The sequence below is a fragment of the Etheostoma spectabile genome, unplaced genomic scaffold (genome assembly GCF_008692095.1).
Source record: "Etheostoma spectabile isolate EspeVRDwgs_2016 unplaced genomic scaffold, UIUC_Espe_1.0 scaffold00018483, whole genome shotgun sequence".
Classification (NCBI taxonomy): Eukaryota; Metazoa; Chordata; class Actinopteri; order Perciformes; family Percidae; genus Etheostoma; species Etheostoma spectabile.
In genome coordinates, this window is record NW_022604280.1 from 61,783 (window position 1) to 82,311 (window position 20,529).

General features: G+C 39.7%; 7 non-coding genes across 7 annotated transcripts; 3 read left to right on the forward strand and 4 right to left on the reverse strand.

Moving 5' to 3' along the window:
* Positions 1 to 5,032: 5,032 nt before the first annotated feature.
* On the reverse strand, positions 5,033 to 5,114 carry trnal-cag (transfer RNA leucine (anticodon CAG)). The gene has a single exon. It is a non-coding gene; the product is annotated as a tRNA-Leu (tRNA).
* Positions 5,115 to 6,905: 1,791 nt separating this feature from the next.
* Positions 6,906 to 6,977, reverse strand: trnag-ucc (transfer RNA glycine (anticodon UCC)). Its single transcript has one exon. It is a non-coding gene; the product is annotated as a tRNA-Gly (tRNA).
* Positions 6,978 to 11,155: 4,178 nt separating this feature from the next.
* On the forward strand, positions 11,156 to 11,227 carry trnaw-cca (transfer RNA tryptophan (anticodon CCA)). Its single transcript has one exon. It is a non-coding gene; the product is annotated as a tRNA-Trp (tRNA).
* Positions 11,228 to 12,991: 1,764 nt separating this feature from the next.
* trnaw-cca (transfer RNA tryptophan (anticodon CCA)) lies at positions 12,992 to 13,063 on the forward strand. The gene has a single exon. It is a non-coding gene; the product is annotated as a tRNA-Trp (tRNA).
* Positions 13,064 to 16,703: 3,640 nt separating this feature from the next.
* Positions 16,704 to 16,776, forward strand: trnav-aac (transfer RNA valine (anticodon AAC)). Its single transcript has one exon. It is a non-coding gene; the product is annotated as a tRNA-Val (tRNA).
* An 888-nt stretch (positions 16,777 to 17,664) lies between these two features.
* Positions 17,665 to 17,737, reverse strand: trnak-cuu (transfer RNA lysine (anticodon CUU)). Its single transcript has one exon. It is a non-coding gene; the product is annotated as a tRNA-Lys (tRNA).
* Positions 17,738 to 19,528: 1,791 nt separating this feature from the next.
* trnak-cuu (transfer RNA lysine (anticodon CUU)) lies at positions 19,529 to 19,601 on the reverse strand. The gene has a single exon. It is a non-coding gene; the product is annotated as a tRNA-Lys (tRNA).
* Positions 19,602 to 20,529: the final 928 nt, after the last annotated feature.

Sequence of the window (20,529 nt, forward strand, 5' to 3'; positions counted from 1 at the left end):
GATGTGATCCAGTCTCTTGGTCTTAGTGAGGACTCGAGCAGCAGCGTTCTGAATCAGCTGCAGCTGTCTGATTGATTTTTTAGGGAGACCTGTAAAGACCCCGTTACAGTAGTCAAGTCTACTGAAGATAAAGGCATGGACAAGTTTTTCCAAATCCTGTTGACACATAAGTCCTTTAACCCTTGATATGTTCTTAAGGTGATAGTAGGCTGACTTTGTAATTGTCTTAATGTGGCTGTTAAAGTTCAGGTCTGAGTCCATGACTACACCAAGATTTCTGGCTTTGTCTGTTGTTTTTAACATTGTTGTTTGAAGCTGAGCGCAGACTTTTAATCGTTCCTCTCTTGCTCCAAAAACAACCACCTCAGTTTTTCCTTCATTTAATTTCAGAAAGTTCTGGCACATCCAGCCGTTAATTTGTTCGATGCACTTAGTCAGTTTTTGTATTGGACTATAGTCCCCTGGCGATAAGGTTATGTAAATTTGTGTGTCGTCCGCATAACTATGGTAACTTATTTTGTTTTTCTCCATAATCTGAGCCAGTGGAAGCATGTAGATGTTAAACAGAAGAGGCCCCAGAATGGAGCCTTGCGGAACTCCGCACGTCATATTTGTACGCTCAGATGCATAATTACCTATAGACACAAAGTAATCCCTATTCTTTAGGTAGGATTCAAACCAGTTTAGTACTGAGCCAGAAAGGCCAACGCAGTTTTCCAATCGGTCTAGTAGTATGTCGTGGTCGACCGTGTCAAATGCAGCACTGAGATCAAGTAATACTAAGATTGAAATTTTGCCATTATCTGTGTTAAGGTGGATGTCATTAAAGACTTTGACAAGAGCCGTTTCAGTGCTGTGGTGTGGTCGGAAACCCGACTGAAAGGTATCAAAACTGTTGCTTAGTGACAAGAAATGGTTGAGTTGTTGAAAGACTACTTTTTCAATGATTTTACTTAAAAACGGAAGGTTTGATATTGGCCTATAGTTGCTCATTAGTGACTTGTCTAGGTTGTTCTTTTTTAAGAGTGGCTTGATTACTGCAGTTTTCAGGGCCTGTGGAAAGATACCTGAAAGAAGAGATGTGTTCACAATCTGTAGAAGATCAGAAGTCAAACAATTGGAAACATTTTTGAAAAGTCCCGTTGGTAGAACATCAAGGCAACAGGTCGAGGTTTTCAGATGTTGAATAATGTCCTCCAGGTTTGTATGGTTGATCGTGTGAAATTCTGTCATATTGGAACTATTTTTGCTTGAACACTGTGACAACACATATCCTGGACTTGATATGGAGGCACTGACTGTTTGTCTAATCTTTTGAATTTTGTCTTTGAAGAAGGAGGCAAAGTCATTGCAGGCCTTGGTAGATAAAAGTTCAGATGCTACTGGTACTGGAGGGTTTGTTAACCTATCAACAGTAGCAAACAAAGCACGTGAATTATTATTGTTTCTAGAGATAATATCAGAGAAGAAGGACCTTCTTGCATTCCTCAGTTCCAAATTATAAATGCGAAGTCTCTCTTTATAGGTGTTATAATGGACCAGGAGATTTGTTTTTCGCCACCTTCGTTCAGCTTTTCGACACTCTCTTTTTTCTGTTCTCACCAGTGGGACATTTCTCCATGGAGACCTTTTCTTACCAGAGACAACTTTGACCTTAGTGGGAGCAATAGCATCAATAACATTTGTAATTTTACAGTTGAAATTATCTACAAGCTCAGTCACTGATAGCCCAGAGAGGGCGGGTGTGGAGGAAAAAAGCTGAATAAATGTTTCACTGGTGTTTTCAGTGATATACCGTTTTCTGATTATCTTTGTTTGGACACTTTTGGGCACAGAGATAGTGCCGTTAAAGAAAACACAGGAATGATCAGACAGAGCAACGTCAGTCACCAAAACCTTGGAAATGTTCAGACCCTTGGAGACAATCAAGTCCAGAGTGTGTCCCTTATTGTGAGTGGGCTCTGTCACATGCTGAGTCAGTCCATAGTTCTCAAAAACACAACACAGTTCTTTGGTCCCCCTGTCCTGGGGGTTGTCAACATGAATGTTAAAATCACCCGCAATGATTACACAATCAAAGTCAATACAAATTATAGACAGCAGTTCAGTGAAGTCATCAATGAAGGTTGCACAATATTTAGGTGGCCTGTAGATATTTAGAAATATCGCTTGAGGGGAAGATCTTAATTGAAGAGCAACATATTCAAAAGAAACAAAATTTCCATAACATATTTTCGTACAGTGGAATGAGTCATTAAACAAAATAGCAACTCCACCTCCTTTCTTATTCACTCTATTCTCACTCATAAAACTGAAGTTTGGGGGAGCTGACTCAATAAGAACAGCAGCGCTGTTATTATGGTCTAACCAGGTTTCAGTTAAAAACATAAAATCTAGATTGTGCTTAATAATAAAATCATTGATTAAAAATGATTTTCCTGCCAAAGACCTGACGTTTAGTAAGGCTAGTGTTAGTGTGTTTTCATTTTTTGGGACAGGCTGTAGCTGACGAGGAATGGATGCTAAATTTGCTAAGTTTGCAGTTAAGTGCTTATTCACCATTCTTTTCCTATTACCTATCACAACATAAATTGAGGAAGAATTGAATCCACAGGGCCCAGGCTTGTCTTGGAAAAAGTCATTAGTATCACTAGTCCTGCAGCCAAGGCCCGGCATATATCAGATAGTGCTTGCCAGATTTTGCACACAAGCGTCCTTATCAGTCTGGGGGGAAGGAGTTTTCTGACATCCTGGTAGTGGTGCTTGGCGTTTTACTTTTGCCCGGGGTTGAGCCATGGGGGTAGGAAGGGGTGTATAATTGATGGGGGAAAGGGAAAGGGAGTGTGGAGACATCAGTAGAGACAGCGATGAATCCTCAGAAGGTTCGGGGTTGGTAGGGGGGTTTGAGGGGTGCTGGACGGGTGAAGAGGGGAGTGGAGGTTTCGTGTCTCTGCTCTCTGGTCTCCCAGGGTCAAATCTTTGCACAGGTGGGGGCTGTGCTGGATCACTGCCGCACTTTGTTGTGTCTTCCTTTTGTTTTGATTCGTCTTGTCTCGTGTCCTTGGCAGAGGGAGCAGATGTGTAGCGCAGAAAGTAAAGCAGATTAGAGGTGAACAGCTTTACTCCTGGTTTGTTAAGGGAAAGTATCTGCTTTAAAAAGATGTCTGCGCTCCCAGAAAATGTTAAAATTGTCAATGAACTGCAACGAATGGACGGTACATTCAGCTGAAAGCCATTTGTTTAGTGCCAACAGCCGGCTGAATCTCTCATCTCCTCTTCTGACTGGCGGTATAGGGCCACTGATAAACACATCTGCGTTTAGGGGGCTGACACTGTCCAGCAGTTCCCTAAACTCCAGTTTCTGCAATTCAGACTGTTGCTTTACAACATCACGTGACCCGATATGCAGAATAATGTTCTTCACAGTTGGGTGTGCTGCCACGATAGCTGGGATTTTTTGGGTCAAGTCAGACACCGTGTCTTTGGGAAAACAGAGTATTTTGGTGTTTTTACTGTTTTTTAAATCTTTTACAGCAGAGTCACCCACAATCAGGGTTTGAGGCCCAGTTGTTAGCTTTTTACTTTTTGAATTGCTCTCAGTCCTTACCCTGCTGTGTGGTGATGAGACGCAGTCCCGGTCATCAGATGTCTGTCCAGCGTCTTGCAGCAGAGGAGCAAATCTGTTATCCACTTGCACACCAGGTTGTTGGGGGGGCATTTTGTTGCTTATTTTCCCTTTTGCAGCTGTCCACGGCTGTGTCCTACTAGGTACAGGGGTTGAAGAGGTGCTCTGCCCGGATGATAATGCAGGCCAGCCGGTCATATCACAAATCTCAGGGCGCTGTGCCCTGCCCGTTAGTCATCCTCCCATTTCCCAGGAAAATGATTTAGTCTTAGGCTTCGCACCAGACGAGTTCCAGGGAGGACTGCCACTTGTCGATTTATTACCAGTTCCACCCTCCTGTTTCTTTGTAGTCTTGTTGGTGCTAATTAGCCGTGTGTTAGCATGCTTCTGTCCATTGTTATGGGTCCATGGTAAAGTGGTGTCATTTCCACAAGATCATGGAAAGAAGAATGTCATTGCTGACTCTGATGAGTAACGGTTGTAAGAGGGAGGGTGTGTGACGAAGTGGGTTTGCTCACCACTTGTCCCATACAGTAGTGTTAGACTAAGACCTCCTGTGACACAAACTAAGCAGTATGCTCTCCCTTTTATACCTCAGGCTATTGTAGACAGCACAACAACCACTTCAAACATACACATTTTACAGTTTTTATTGTACTTTATCTATACAATATTAATGCTCCAGTTTTAATGGGTGTTACAGCGGGGATGAGCACTCTAATTTCCATTTTAATGGATGAAATAAACATAACATAAAGACTGTACCCTTCAGCAGGAGGAAACATTTCACAAACAGATGCTTTGTTAATTTTCAACAGGCTGAGAGTGGACTTTATATGGAGACAAAGCATAGCAATTAGCAGAGGATGGTTTCGATCCATCGACCTCTGGGTTATGGGCCCAGCACTCTTCCGCTGCGCCACTCTGCTCTGCTAGACGAGGCCACGGGTTCAAATAAGCAGGTAAATCACCGTAGTTTTAGATGTTTAAATGTGCGCACAAGAAAGCTAAGAGATTACTGTGGGGAAATGGAGACTGGCTAGAGACTGAAGATTTTAAACATTGTAAAAAATGTATGAAACATATGAACACGTTAAACATATACGGGCACATAATATATACCTACAGTCTCAGTCCTTGGATGGTATAGGTAGCGTATCGCTACCGTGACGGCTGACATGCGCCCCGTCACAGTTACCGACAATTTTGTCAATGAATGAATATTTCACATTGAACACTTACGATTGGGTGGTCATTAAAAACAGGGCATTGCAAGTACAGATATAAAATCCACAGTCAGGGTCACAGGGTCTTTAGGTACTTCACTAAGCTATGTCACAAAGGACAACCTCATCTGAACAACAATTCATCACATTGATTATTTTCCAGCAATGTAACATTTGCAAATGGCAGTGGTGGGATTTGAACCCACGCCTCCAGAAAGACTGGAGCCTGAATCCAGCGCCTTAGACCACTCAGCCACACTACCTGCACATGACTATGCTACACATCGTAACACACACAGGGACCTTAACTAACGTAATGCTTGTTAATTGTTAACCGTCTTTGTCATTTTTCTCTGGCATTGTTGATTATTAGAATATTGTAACCAGCATTAAGTGAGTAGGTTTAGGTCTGTGTGAATATGGGCTGAGCATTTACTTGGACTGAATTTGTGAACATCTTCTTTTGCATATTCACTGTAAAGAGCCATTACTCCTCCAACTGCCAACTATTGTTCTAGAGACAATAGGATATACAGTTTTAGATTGCAAGGTAACTGTCAAAGACCAAAGACTTCATTGAAATACCTCAAGTGATCAAAACAGTTTGTCATAATGGGAAAGGTCATGTTTTTTATTGCAAATTCCAGCACAGTTCTAAAATTATTCTTTAAAATATGTCCATTTACCATTCAAAAACAAAAGTACAATCATGAAACACATACTACTTAGATAGAATGAACTTGTTCAGGTGGAATGAAATGATTCCAGAGACATGGACTCTCTGGCACAGCGATACTTGGTCAGGACAACACCCCCCTTCTTGATAGTACCCGTCTCTGTATGAAGCTGCACACCAGGCAGGTCCTGGATGCACTTGATGTGTTGTTACTGCACACGCCAGATATCACAAAACTGTTGGGTGGAGCCTCATGTATTTGCTTGTATTACATCAAGTGACCTGCATACCAATGACCGCAAAGTTGTATATGTACATGGTTTCTAAAGGCCACTTGGGTGATCTTTGGGCTGCTCTATGGTCTTCAGCTGGAGGATAAATCCCAGAGTTGGCAGACTCCAGGTTATCAAAGCAACACACATCCCTGGGTGGACTTGAACCCCCATCCTTTCAGCTAATAGCCAACTGCGCTGACCCATTGCGCCACAGATACTACGCCTGTCTGATGTTTAATGAGCGGGAGCTCGATCTTTAAGCCACAAGCATTTGTTTTATGGCTTTTTGAGGTTGAGCTGCACATGTATGCTTATTTGGCTATTTTCCTGTTTATATTTCCTTAGAAATTGGGGAAGCTGACTCATGCGGAAATGTAGAAGCTGGACGTGCATTGTATTGTTCTTACATCTCAATTGGATTCTGACTTTGAAATCAAATATTTGGCATCCAAGAAAATGTTTAAACTGATAATGTATCAGTCATTTTGCTGGTGGTTTCTTGGTCACAGCAACAAGCTTGATCATTGACATACAGTTGCCCGCCACATATCACAAAACTGTTGGGTGGGGCCTTAAGTATTTGCTTGTATTACATCAAGTTTTCCAATAACATTAACAAGCATAACGTTGATTACGGTGCCTGTGTTTGTCATGATGTGGAAATTTGGTAATTGCAGTGTGGCCGAGTGGTCTAAGGTGCTGGATTAAGGCTCTAGTCTCTCTGGAGGCGTGGGTTCAAATCCCACCACTACCATTTGCATATATTACATAGCTGGAAGGCAACCAATGTCTTACAGCTGTGGCATTTGGCCTGAACTTGGTGAAGTAACTAGAATCATCCATCAATCACCTTGCTGAGATTGTTCCTTGTTAACCTGAGGTTCAACGATTGGTGAAACCTTCCTTTCCAGCACTTTGGACTAGAAAATCAACAAATAATTGTGATAATTAATCGTGATCTCCATATTGATCAAAGTAATTGTCGTTATCATTTTGGCCATAATCATGCAGCTCAAAGAGATTTTATCAAACCAGGTTGGGCAAGTAACCGTTCTGCTGACTTCTTGTAAAAAAAGAAAGTACCACAACCTAAAAACAGTTACTGCGATGGCTGGGAATCGAACCCAGGTCAACTGCTTGGAAGGCAGCTATGCTCACCACTATACCACCATCGCTGGACAATGTTATGTTGACTTCAAGTCTTGTAATACATTTGGGCATTGAGACTGGTTCAAATCTGGCTCGAAGGAGCAGTCTTTTCCAGAGTTCCCCTTCAGGGATCAATAAAGATTTTCTGATTCTAATGTAGAGATGGACAGACAACCCAAAAGTATAATACTTCTTGCCGAGACATAACAAGAAACAAAAAAACTGACTATTGTAAGTAATGAATGGCTTCATGAATAGACAACCATCATCCCAATGTATGCCATTAACAGTATATGAGTGGTCAATTAGAGTCCAATGACTTTCTTTGGGGCAACTCCTTTTTCCTCCAGATAGAGCTCATTCAGCATTAGAAAGTACCAGTTAGTGCTAAATATCTATTCCAAAACCCCCATTATTTTATTTATTTAGCCAGCGGTGGACTCTGCATGTGTTAGTGTCTGATGATGAACTCACAACCAAGACAACCCCAAAGAGAAGCACTTATGAACACAATGATCATCAGTGTCTTTATTTGAGGTGATCTGAATGTGATTACAATGACATCTTAAGTTACAGTCTTAACTTCTCTTCACCAGAAGAGGCCCAGGAGTTTTACGATCGTCGTGTTGCTACACGTAAGTAGCCCAGGCTACTACTTCTGAGGACTGTCCTGCACTGGACGTAACGTTTTCATGCCGCCAGGACACTCGTTGCAGATGCACTCAGGTTATAGTTTCAGTGCTACAAGTTCACTTCTATATGTCCTGCTGGATGTGGTAATATGCCATTTTGAAATAACCTAATTGTTGTTATTATCGGCTAGCAACTCAAGTTGTCTTGTTGACTGTGTGCGTTTATATGCCTGTGTTATGTTTGGGAAGAGCCTAATATATTGAGATAGCAAGAAGGACTACTGGAAGTCTAATTCACGCTAAAGCTGCGGTTCGTCGTAGTTCAGAGGATGAACCTAGAGTGTTTCGTTAGTTGTATAATAGGGATGGGTTGCCGGGTAATGTTTTTTATGTTTTTTTTTTCTCTTCTTGTTTTTCACTTTGTCAAGCGAATGGCCTTTTATGTCACTTCATGGCGTGCTCTGCCACCCATATGGTATCTTTTAGGAAATGAGTGGCACAGTAAGTAGAAATGTGGCAGGGGGATCTGCAGTGCGTTTTACTAGCTGGAATGTTAGAGGTATGAATGGACCAGTGAAAAGGGCCCGGATATTCTCACATCTGAAAAGACTCCATACCAAAATTGCATTTTTACAGGAAACACATCTCCGTGTTCAAGACCATATTTTGCTTAGGAAGGCTTGGGTAGGACAGGTGTATCACTCAAATTTTGGCAGCAGAGCCAGGGGCACGGCAATAATAATTCATAAAAAGGTATTATTCACTCCCTCAGAAATAATTTCGGATCCCCAAGGGCAGTATGTCATAGTAACAGGTAGTCTGTTTCACTCCCTGGTGGCCTTAGTATGCATTTATGCCCCCAACTGGGATGATGCTGATTTCTTTAAGAAAATAATGACCTTGTTGCCCGATTTGAACACACATCATCTAATATTTGGTGGAGATATGAACTGTGTGATGTCCAGAGCAATCTCTAGCTTCATGTCTCATATAGGTTGTATAGACCCTTGGAGGTTTCTGTATCCTTCCAGAAGAGAATTTTCTTATTTCTCGCATGTGCACCAGTCCTACTCTAGGATAGATTACTTTTTTATTGACAAACACCTTCTGCCTTCAATAAAATCTGTAGAGTACTCCGCCATTGTCGAATCAGATCACGCACCCCTCATACTTGATATTTCCATTGCGCTTAACTATCCCGCAAGGTCTGCTTGGAGGTTGAACACAACATTACTTTCAGATACAAACTTTTGTCAGTACGTCTCACAATCAATAGACGATTTCCTTTTGTTTAATCAGACGGACTCTATAACACCATCCGTACTATGGGAAACATTAAAAGTGGTACTACGGGGACAAATAATATCATTTTCGGTATCACGAAATAAAGACAGGAGACGGACACAGGAAAAAATAGCCGATTCCATTTTGAAAATTGATCATCAATATTCAAAGACCCCATCGCCCGAGCTATACAAAGAAAAATTGAACCTTAAGGCACAATATGATCTACTGTCTACGGAAAAGATAGAAAGAAATCTGTTAAGGTCACGTTCATTTTTCTACGAACATGGGGAAAAGGCAGGGCGCCTTCTTGCCCATCAGTTGAAGGGTAAATCTGCATCCAGACTTATTCCTACTATCAGGAAGGCACCTCAAGAAGTGACAATGGACCCGCAAGAAATCAACAGCACCTTTGAGAAATATTACTCAGATCTATACAAATCAGACTTCCCCCACAATGTCTCTGATATGACGGAATTTTTAGAAAACTTGGGCGCTCCAACAATTACACAAGTCCAAAGAGAAAGCCTAGAAAGACCTCCTTGCAGCTCACGCCTCTGCTTGTCAACATGTTTAACCACTCCTTTGAACAGTCATCCCTCCCACGGAGCCTCACGGAGGCACTTATCACAGTTTTACTAAAGCCAGGCAAAGATGCAATGGACTGCAGCTCTTATAGGCCTATATCGTTGCTGAATGCAGATGTTAAAATTCTTTCTAAAGTCCTGGCCGTTAGAATAAGTTCTGTCATTCCAGACATAATTTCAGTTGATCAGACAGGTTTCATTAAAGGGCGCCATTCATTTGTCAACGTCCGTAGACTTTTAAATGTGGTTCACTCTCCAGCATCTGGAGTTGCTCCAGAAGTGGTAGTATCCCTTGACGCAGAGAAGGCTTTTGACAGGGTTGAATGGGGCTATCTCTTCCCCGTGTTGGACAAGTTCGGGTTCGGTCCAAAATTCGTCTCCTGGGTCCGGCAATTATACTCGTCCCCTAAGGCTGCAGTAGTCACTAATAATTTGTGTTTGCAATATTTTTCACTGTTCAGAGGGACGCGTCAGGGTTGCCCTCTCAGTCCGTTGCTGTTCGTCCTAGCGATAGAACCCCTGTCAATAAAGCTTCGAAACACACAGTCCATACAGGGTATTATTAGGATGGGAGTGGAACATAACGTCTCTTTGTATGCTGATGATCTCTTAATTTATGTAACGGACCCATTGTCCTCTACACCTATAATTTTGAAAACTCTGGAGGTCTTTGGTAGTTTTTCTGGGTATAAAATTAATTTCTCAAAAAGCATGTGTTTCCCTATTAATGAGAAGGCGCTTCAAATACAAGATACGGACTTGCCCTTTCATATTTCAAAATCAGGATTTAAGTATCTAGGAATCCATGTCACCCCCTCTTTCTCTGGTTTGCTAGATGCAAATTTTACTCCAATACTTGGGAGACTAAAATCTGACCTCCAGCGATGGAGCACCATTTATTTATCTCTAGCTGGAAGAGTTAACTGTGTTAAAATTAACGTGTTGCCTCGGTTTCTATATTTATTTCAAAATCTTCCGGTCTTCCTTCCAAAGTCTTTCTTTCGAGCAACAGAAAAGTTACTTTCAAGCTTTCTATGGGGAGGTAAAACTCCAAGGTTGCGTAAAAAATTCCTTGAAAGACCAAGACAAAGGGGTGGGCTCGCCCTCCCAAATTTAAGGATTTACTATTGGGCTGCAAACGTACAAAAAGTTGTTTACTGGTTTCGACATCCTGAGGCAGACTGGTGTAGTGCAGAGGCCAAGTTTTGTAAACTGGCGTCACTTGCTTCATTGATTACGTTAAGACTCCCTCTCTCCCCGACACATTTCACTTCTAGTCCGGTAGTAAGCGCGACTCTTAATAAAAATATTTTAAATAAGCACATTTTTTACATAAGCTATACCCTCCTCAGAATAAATCCCCTGTATTGTCCATGAGGATGTGGAAAGCATCGGTGGCCCTGCTTACTAGCCTGCGCGTTCACAGCAGGCTCTGCAGTGGGGGAGGAGCTGTGGAGGGGGGGCTGTAGCACAGCGGAGAGCAAGGGGGAGGGACCTGTAAGGTGTGCTTGTTCAAATTTTTTGGCTAAGTCCACGTTTTCTCAGAACTCCCTACTGCAGCTTTAATCCACGGAGAAATGCACACATGTATATGCATTAACCAAAAAAGAAAGTTAATCTGTAGGCATTAATCAGAAAAGAAGTTAATATGTACATGCATTAATCAAAAAGAAATTTGATCTGTATAAGCATTAGTCAGCAGACCTTGTGGCGCAATGGTAGCGTGTCTGACTCCAGATCAGAAGGTTGCGTGTTCAAATCACGTCAGGGTCAAATGTTGATGGGTGACAGTAGCTCAGTATGTGGTAGTTGGGAGTACTCCCTCAGCAAGGATTTGAGAATCAAAGTCTTCAATTCCTGTATTAATATAGGCTTTTATGCACCAATTTACATATACATCTAATACCTGAAACACATCAAACACCTGAAAGACATCAAACACATCCAACACTGGAAGCACAAACAGATCAAACACCTGAAACATGTCAATCACATCAAAGACATTAAACACGTGAAACACATCAAACAGATAAAACACGTCAAACGCCTGAAAGACATCAAACATCTGAAACATATCAAACACTTGAAACACATCAAACACCTGAAACAAATCAAACACCTAAAACACATCAAACACATCAAAGACATCAAGCACCTGAAAAATATAAAAAACATCAAAAACCTGAAACACATAAAACACATCAAAGACATCAACACCTGAAACACATAAAAGACATTAAACACATCAAAGACCTGAAACACATCAAATAACAGAAACACATCAAACACCTTAAACACATAGAACACCGGAAGCACAAACACATAAAAAACATAAAACACATCGAAGACATCAAACACCAGAAACACATCAAAAACATCAAACACCTGAAACACATCAAACACCTGAAACCCATCAAAAACCTAAAACACATCAAACACCTGAAAGATATCAAACACATGAAACACCTGAAAAAAATCAAACACCTTAAACACATCAAATACCTGAAACACATCAAACACATCAAACAACTCAAACACCTGAAACAAATTGAACACCTGAAACACATCAAACACTTGAAACAGATCAAATCCCTGAAACAAATCGAACACATGAAACATATCAAGCACCTGAAACACATCAAACATCTGAAACACATCAAACACCTGAAACACATCAAACACCTGAAACACATCTCAAACAAAAAAAATCAAAGACCTGAAATAGATAGATAGATAGATAGATAGATAGATATTTATTGATCCCAAAAAATGGGAAATTACAGTGTTACAGCAGCACACAAAATATACAAACATACAATATACATGAAATAATAATAATTATAATAACAAAATATAAGAATAAAATATAAGAATGTAAGAACAAATATTTAAGTATATACAAGATGGGAAAAAACAAAAAAAACAAAATGTACATTAAACACATCAAACACCTGAAACACGTTAAATAACTGACACACATCAACCACATCAAACACCTGAAACACATCAAACACCTGAAACACCTGAAACACATCAAAGACATAAAAGACATTAACACCTGAAACACATTAATCACCAGCTTCAGGTAAGGAGGCCTCAAAGACCAACTGCTTTCGCAGCATCTGTTCCTTGTCTTCTGGAAGCAAGTCCTCCAAAGACAAACTGCTTTCGCAGCGCCTGGTCTCTGCCAAAGCCGCTGGCCTCCAGCTACCCGGAGAAGAACCCTAAAACTTAAATCAGTCACTTAGACGCAAAAAAGTAAGGAAATAGGGTTCAAGTTTTGAAAAACAAAAGTCATCACTTGAAAGTCATATATTGTAAAAAGGGAGGTTTCTGTGTCTTTTTTTATTCAAAACCCGGTTGATTTGCAATATGAATACTGTGAAAGTAACAAAACGCTTAATCCACGGAGAAATGCACACATGTATATGCATTAACCAAAAAGAAAGTTAATCTGTAGGCATTAATCAGAAAAAAAGTTAATATGTATATGCATTAATCAAAAAGAAATTTGATCTGTATAAGCATTAGACAGCAGACCTTGTGGCGCAATGGTAGCGCGTCTGACTCCAGATCAGAAGGTTGCGTGTTCAAATCACGTCAGGGTCAAATGTTGATGGGTGGCAGTAGCTCAGTATGTGGTAGTTGGGGGTACTCCCTCAGCAAGGATTTGAGAATCAATGGCTTCATTTCCTGTATTAACATAGGCATTTATGCACCAATTTACATATACATATAATACCTGAAACACATTAAAGACATCAAACATCTGAAACACATCAAAGACATCAAACACCTGAAACACATCCAACACTGGAAGCACAAACAGATCAAACACCTGAAACATGTCAAACACATCAAAGACATTAAACACCTAAAAAACATCAAACACCTGAAACAAATTGAACACATGAAACACATCAAACAGATAAAACACGTCAAACGCCTGAAACTAATCAAACAAATCAAACACCTGAAACATATCAAACACCTGAAACACATCAAACACATAAAAGACATGAAGCACCTGAAACATATAAAAAACATCAAAAACCTGAAACACATAAAACACATCAAAGACATCAACACCTGAAACACATAAAAGACATTAAACACATCAAAGACCTGAAACACATCAAATAACAGAAACACAAACACATCAAACACCTGAAACACATAGAACACCGGAAGCACAAACACATCAAATACATCAAACACCAGAAACACATCAAACACATCAAAGACATCAAACACATAAAAAAACATCAAACACCTGAAACACATCAAACACCTGAAACACCTGAAAGATATCAAACACATGAAACACCTGAAACAAATCAAACACCTTAAACACATCATATACCTGAAACACATCAAACAACTCAAACACCTGAAACAAATTGAACACCTGAAACACATCAAACACATGAAACATATCAAGCACCTGAAACACATCAAACACCTGAAACACATCAAAAAACACAAAAAAATCAAAGACCTGAAATACATCAAACACATCAAACACCTGAAACACGTTAAACAACTGACACACATCAACCACATCAAACACCTGAAACACAACAAACACCTGAAACACATCAAAGACATAAAATACATTAACACCTGAAACACATTAATCACCAGCTTCAGGTAAGTAGGCCTCAAAGACCAACTGCTTTTGCGTCGCACGGTCCCTGCGTACTGGAAGCGAGGCCTAAAACTTAAATCAGTCACTTAGACACAAAAAAGTTAGGAAATAGGGTTCAGGTTTTGAAAAACAAAAGTCATCACTTGAAAGTCATATATTATAAAAAGGGAGATTTCTGTGCCTTTTTGAATTCAAAACCAGGTTTGATCTGTACATGCATCAGTCAGCAGACCTTGTGGCGCAAAGGTAGTGCGTCTGACTCCCGATCAGAAGGTTGTGTGTTCAAATCACGTCAGGGTCAAATGTTGATGGGTGGCAGTAGCTCAATATGTGGTGGTAGCAATAATTTGAACATCGACGGTTTCATTTCCTGTATTAAATTAGACTTTTATGCACCAATTTACAAATACATCTAATACCTAATTCCTGAAACACATCAAACACATTTAACACCTGAAACACCTGAATCACTACAGACACCTGAAACCCATCAAACACATTCAACACCTGAAACACATCAAACACCTGAAACACATCAAACACATCAATCACCTGAAACACATCAAACACCTGAAACACATCAAACACCTGAAACACATCAAACACATCAATCACCTGAAACACATCAAACACCTGAATCACATATAACACCCGAAACACATCAATTCAAAACATGTGAGGGTCAAAAGCTGATGGGTGGCAGTAGCTCAATATGTGGTAATTGGGTGTCCTCCCCCACCAAGGATTTCAGCATCAAAGGCACATCAATCATGTGAAATACATAAAACACTCCTCTGTTTTAGTTACAGAGTGAGGAATCACACTTCTCTTCCATCTTTGTTGAGAGTTGCAAATGCGCAGTACCTAGGTAAGGATTACAAGCCAATCAGGAGCAGAGTATAGGCTGGACTACAGTAGAGCTGTTTGGAATCAGTGTTTTCTTTTGGAGATTCATGATCCCTAATACCTTTCTAAACCACTTACCCTGGTCCCTGACCCCTGACCCCAGAGCTGGTAGCTCTGTTCCTTGGCGGAGCCAGTTGGGCCCCCTGCTCTGGCTGGCTGGAGCTCAGAGGCTTCAGGTGAGGAGGCCTCAAAGACCAACTGCTTTTGCAGCATCTGGTCCTAGTCTTCTGGAAGCGAGGCCTCCAAAGACAAGCTGCTTTCGCAGCGCCTAGTCTCTGCCGAAGCTTCTGGCCTCCAGCTGCCCGGAGCAGAACCCTGAACTTAAAGACTCAACACGGCTTGTACATATAAGGTTCTCTATGGATGTTTTGTGACCTCACTCATGACGTCATCATGAACTCACAGCTGATTGGTCAGTAGTTCTTTTGATGTATTATAGAATGCTGTGATGTCATACACCGTAGACAATTCCAGTCTATAAGACTTTTCTCATTTTATTTTTATTTATTTTTGAGGGATGAAAACAAAATACATTGTAAAAAAGTATGAGAATATACACATCACACTATAAATGTGTAAATTAATTTAACGTGTATAGAGCAGACATATTTTCACATGTAAATTGGTAAATATTATATTTGATTATTAATAGCTTTGATAGCAGGATCATTCTCAATACTTTTGTAAAACCTTTGTCTTTCTGGGAGTATATCCACTATAATACATTCTTAAAAAAGTTCATATCTTTTGCTATGGTTAGGCCTCGTATCCAAACTACTCTGGCAGATGATACTAGTGTCGATGTAGCCTTGGAAAATAATTAGCAGCTGGTAGATAGATCTCCCCATCGGGAAGTAAATCCCCAGTCTTCTGCGTGAGAGGCGGAGGCGACCATCCAAAGTTTCAGTAGTTTTTGTGTTGGAACAAGTTTCACTGTTTGAAATAAGCTTTTGAGATACAAGAACGTCTTCACTTGGGACAGCAATTGACTCCCAACCCGATGGGAGAAATCCTGAGCTTTGAGATTTGGAGGGGCTGACTTTGATTCCGAATGCTTGACACTGGACTTCAATCTGCCCCAGTGGGCGCTGTAGATCACTGTTTGATGAAGCCAAAAGAACAAAATAATCTGGAAAGAGCAGAAAAGGAATTACAAAGTGCCCAGACTTGACACTCTCCCACCTTCTGCTGCGCCTTGTGAGGTGCTGTTCATGTCCAGTAGATATGCTTTTTCCATCGCTTGACAATATTCCCATTTAGAGCCAAGAGTTCTCCTCCCATGCTGAACACAGCTGGAGCCAAGGCCCACTTTCCCGAGAAGTCTTACGCGTTCGCCGGGACTTCCTCGAGGCCTTGTAGCATTGGTTAGCTGGTAGAAAAGTCCCCCCGTCGGGGAATCGAACCCCAATCTTCCGCTTGACAGGCGGAGATACTGTCCATTATACTAACGAGGAATGCACAAGTTTAATATTTGGCACATCAAGAAATAGGTGGCGCTATTCCAACATTCAGACCGCAGTCAATGCATGTAGAAATATTTAGGTTTACTACATATTTGCTGTCATTAAAATACATGACAAAGCATCTGTGACTGAATCTAGTTTAAAATCTCTGTTTTGTAGCATTTTGAACATTTGCAGTAAAATAAAAAATGTGCATTTTCCCACAAATATGCAAAATAAATGCATTTCGTCAGTTTCCGTAGTGTAATGGTTATCACGTTTGCCTAACACGCGAAAGGTCCCCAGTTCGTAACAGGGCGGAAACACATTTCTTTGTTTTTATTGACTTCGCACAGTCAAACTCTGCGAAGTTAAACTCTCCATAACCTTCACGGAAAAATCTCCCTGACGTGAAATCGTGGCCAGGCCTACCGAAGTTTCCCCAGTGCAGTAGTCATCACATTCAGAGATTCAGGAATATCCGGTCTAAAATTGATGCAGAAAAACTAGTCCATGCATTTGTTACTTCTAAGCTGGATTACTCCAATTCTTTATTATCAGGCTGCTTAAAAGAGTCCATAAAGATTCGTCAGCTGATCCAGAATGCTGCAGCACGTGTTCTGATAGGAACCAGGAAAAGAGATCACATCTCACCGGGTTTTGCTTCTCTGCATTAACTTCCTGTAAAATCCAGAATAGAATTTAAAATCTTTCTTCTCACCTACAAAGCTCTTCATGTTCAAGCACCATCTTATCTTAATGAAAAAGAAAGTTGATGTGTTTATGCATTTATTAAAAAGAAAGTTGATGTCATAATGAATTGTGATGATAAATCAAAAAGAAAGTTGATGTGTATATGCACTTACAGTTCTACAATGTTATTTTGTAGTTCTCGAATGTTAGGTTTAATTTCTAGAATGTTAAGCGGTCGATCTAGAATGTTAGGTTCTAGAAAGATATCTTTCAGTTCTGGAATGTTAAGTCTCAGTTCTGGAACAACAACAGGCATTGTCACCAGACTTTAGTATGATCTGAGGAACAGGATGTCAGCACATGCCATGATCGTAGAATGCAGGCACATTTTAGTCTGGTAAATAACAGGTATTTTTACACTGGGATGGAAGTGCTAATTTTGCAATCGACAGCTGATCTTCCCCAATACAGACACCTGATACTATGCAGAACTCACGGATTCCCACTCTCTAAAACACAACCGCCCAACATGGGGCTCGAACCCACGACCCTGAGATTAAGGGTCTCATGCTCTACCGACTGAGCTAGCCAGGCACTTCTTAAGATTCAAGTTGCGGTTCTAAAATGTTACTTAAAATTTCTGAAATGTAACAGTTCCAGAATATTACTTGGCAGTTCTAGAATGTTAAGCTGCAGTTCCAGAAAGTTAGGTTAAAGTTCTAGAATGTCACTTGGCAATTCTAGAATGTTAGGCTGAAGTTCTAGAATGTTAAGGTGCCATTCTTGAATGTTAGCTCTAAGTTCTAGAATGTTAAGCTGCAGTTCTAGAATGTTGGATGTAAGTTCTAGAATGTTAGGCTGCAGTTCTAGAAAGTTAAGCTTCCATTCTAAAATGATAAGTTACAATTCAAGAACAATAGGTTGAAGTTTTAGAACTTTTATAATGTTAGGTTTAAGTTCTCGAATGTCAGTATGCAATTCTAGAATGTTAGGTTGAAGTTCAAGAATGTTAATTCATTACACTTCTAAAAGGTTACATTGTAGTTCTAGAATGGGAAGCTGCACTTATAGAATGTTAAGTTGCAATTCTAGAATGTTAAACTGCAGTTCTGAAATGTTAAGTTGCAGTTCTAGAACAATAGGATGTAGTTTCAAGAATTTTAAGAATTATGGTGCCAAAATGTTGTTAACAGTTCTACAATGTCATGTTGTGGTTGTGGAATGTTAGGTTTGAGTTTGAGAATGTTAATATGCAGTTCTAGAATATTAGGTTGAAGTTCAAGAATGTTAAGCTATCAATCTAGATTCTTAGGTCATAGTTCTAGAATATTAAGCTGTCGATCTAGAATGTTAGGTCAAAGTCCTAGAATATTAAACTGCCAATCTAGAATGTTAGGACAAAGTTCTCGAATGTTAAGCTGTATTTCTAGAATGTTAGGTTTAAGTTTTAGAAAGTTAAGCTGCCATTCTAGAATGTTAAGTTCCAATTCCAGAACAATAGGTTGAAGTTTTAGAATTCTTTTAAGTTGCGGTCCTAAAATGTTGCTTACAGTTCTAAAAGGTTACATTGTAGTTCTAGAATCGTAAGTTGCAGTTCTAGAATGTTAAGCTGCCATTCTAGAATGTTAAATTGAAATTCAAGAACAATAGGTTGAAGTTTTAAACATTTTATAAGTTGTGGTCCTAAACTGTTACTTACAGTTCTAAAAAGTTACATTTTAGTTCTAGAATGGTAAGCTGCAGTTTTATAATGTAAAGTGGCAATTCTAGAATGTTAAACTGCAGTTCTGAAATGTTAAGTTGCAGTTATAGAACAATAGGATGTAGTTTTAGAATTTTAAGAGTTATGGTCCTAAAATGTTACTTATAGTTCTGCAATGATATTTTGTTGTTGTAGGATGTTAGGTTTCAGTCCTACAAAGTTAATATGCAGTTGTAGAATATTAGGTTTAAGTTCAAGAATGTTAAGCTGCAGTTCTGGAACAATAGGTTGTAGTTTTAGAATTTTAAGAGTTATAGTACTAAAATGTTACTTACAGTTCTACAATGTTATTTTGTAGTTCTCGAATGTTAGTTTTAATTTCTAGAATGTTAAGCGGTTGATCTAGAATGTTAGGTTCTAGAAAGTTAACTTTCAGTTCTGGAATGTTAAGTCTCAGTTCTGGAACAACAACAGGCATTGTCACCAGACTTTCGTATGATCTGAGGAACAGGATGTCAGCACATGCCATGATCGTAGAATGCAGGCACATTTTAGTCTGGTAAATAACAGGTATTTTTACACTGGGATGGAAGTGCTAATTTTGCAATCGACAGCTGATCTTCCCCAATACAGCCACCTGATACTATGCAGAACTCACGGATTCCCATTCTCTAAAACACAACCGCCCAACGTGGGGCTCAAACCCACGACCCTGAGATTAAGAGTCTCATGCTCTACCGACTGAGCTAGCCAGGCACTTCTTAAGATTTAAGTTGTGGTTCTAAAATGTTACTTAAAATTTCTGAAATGTAACAGTTCCAGAATATTACTTGGCAGTTCTAGAATGTTAAGCTGCAGTTCCAGACAGTTAGGTTAAAGTTCTAGAATGTCACTTGGCAATTCTAGAATGTTAGGCTGAAGTTCTAGAATGTTAAGGTGCCATTCTTGAATGTTAGCTCTAAGTTCTAGAATGTTAAGCTGCAGTTCTAGAATGTTGGATGTAAGTTCTAGAATGTTAGGCTGCAGTTCTAGAAAGTTAAGCTTCCATTCTAAAATGATAAGTTACAATTCAAGAACAATAGGTTGAAGTTTTAGAACTTTTATAATGTTAGGTTTAAGTTCTCAAATGTCAGTATGCAGTTCTAGAATGTTAGGTTGAAGTTCAAGAATGTTAATTCATTACACTTCTAAAGGGTTACATTGTAGTTCTAGAATGGGAAGCTGCACTTATAGAATGTTAAGTTGCAATTCTAGAATGTTAAACTGCAGTTCTGAAATGTTAAGTTGCAGTTCTAGAACAATAGGATGTAGTTTCAAGAATTTTAAGAATTATGGTGCCAAAATGTTGTTAACAGTTCTACAATGTCATGTTGTGGTTGTGGAATGTTAGGTTTGAGTTTGAGAATGTTAATATGCAGTTCTAGAATATTAGGTTGAAGTTCAAGAATGTTAAGCTATCAATCTAGATTCTTAGGTCAAAGTTCTAGAATATTAAGCTGTCGATCTAGAATGTTAGGTCAAAGTCCTAGAATATTAAACTGCCAAGCTAGAATGTTAGGACAAAGTTCTTGAATGTTAAGCTGTATTTCTAGAATGTTAGGTTTAAGTTTTAGAAAGTTAAGCTGCCATTCTAGAATGTTAAGTTCCAATTCCAGAACAATAGGTTGAAGTTTTAGAATTCTTT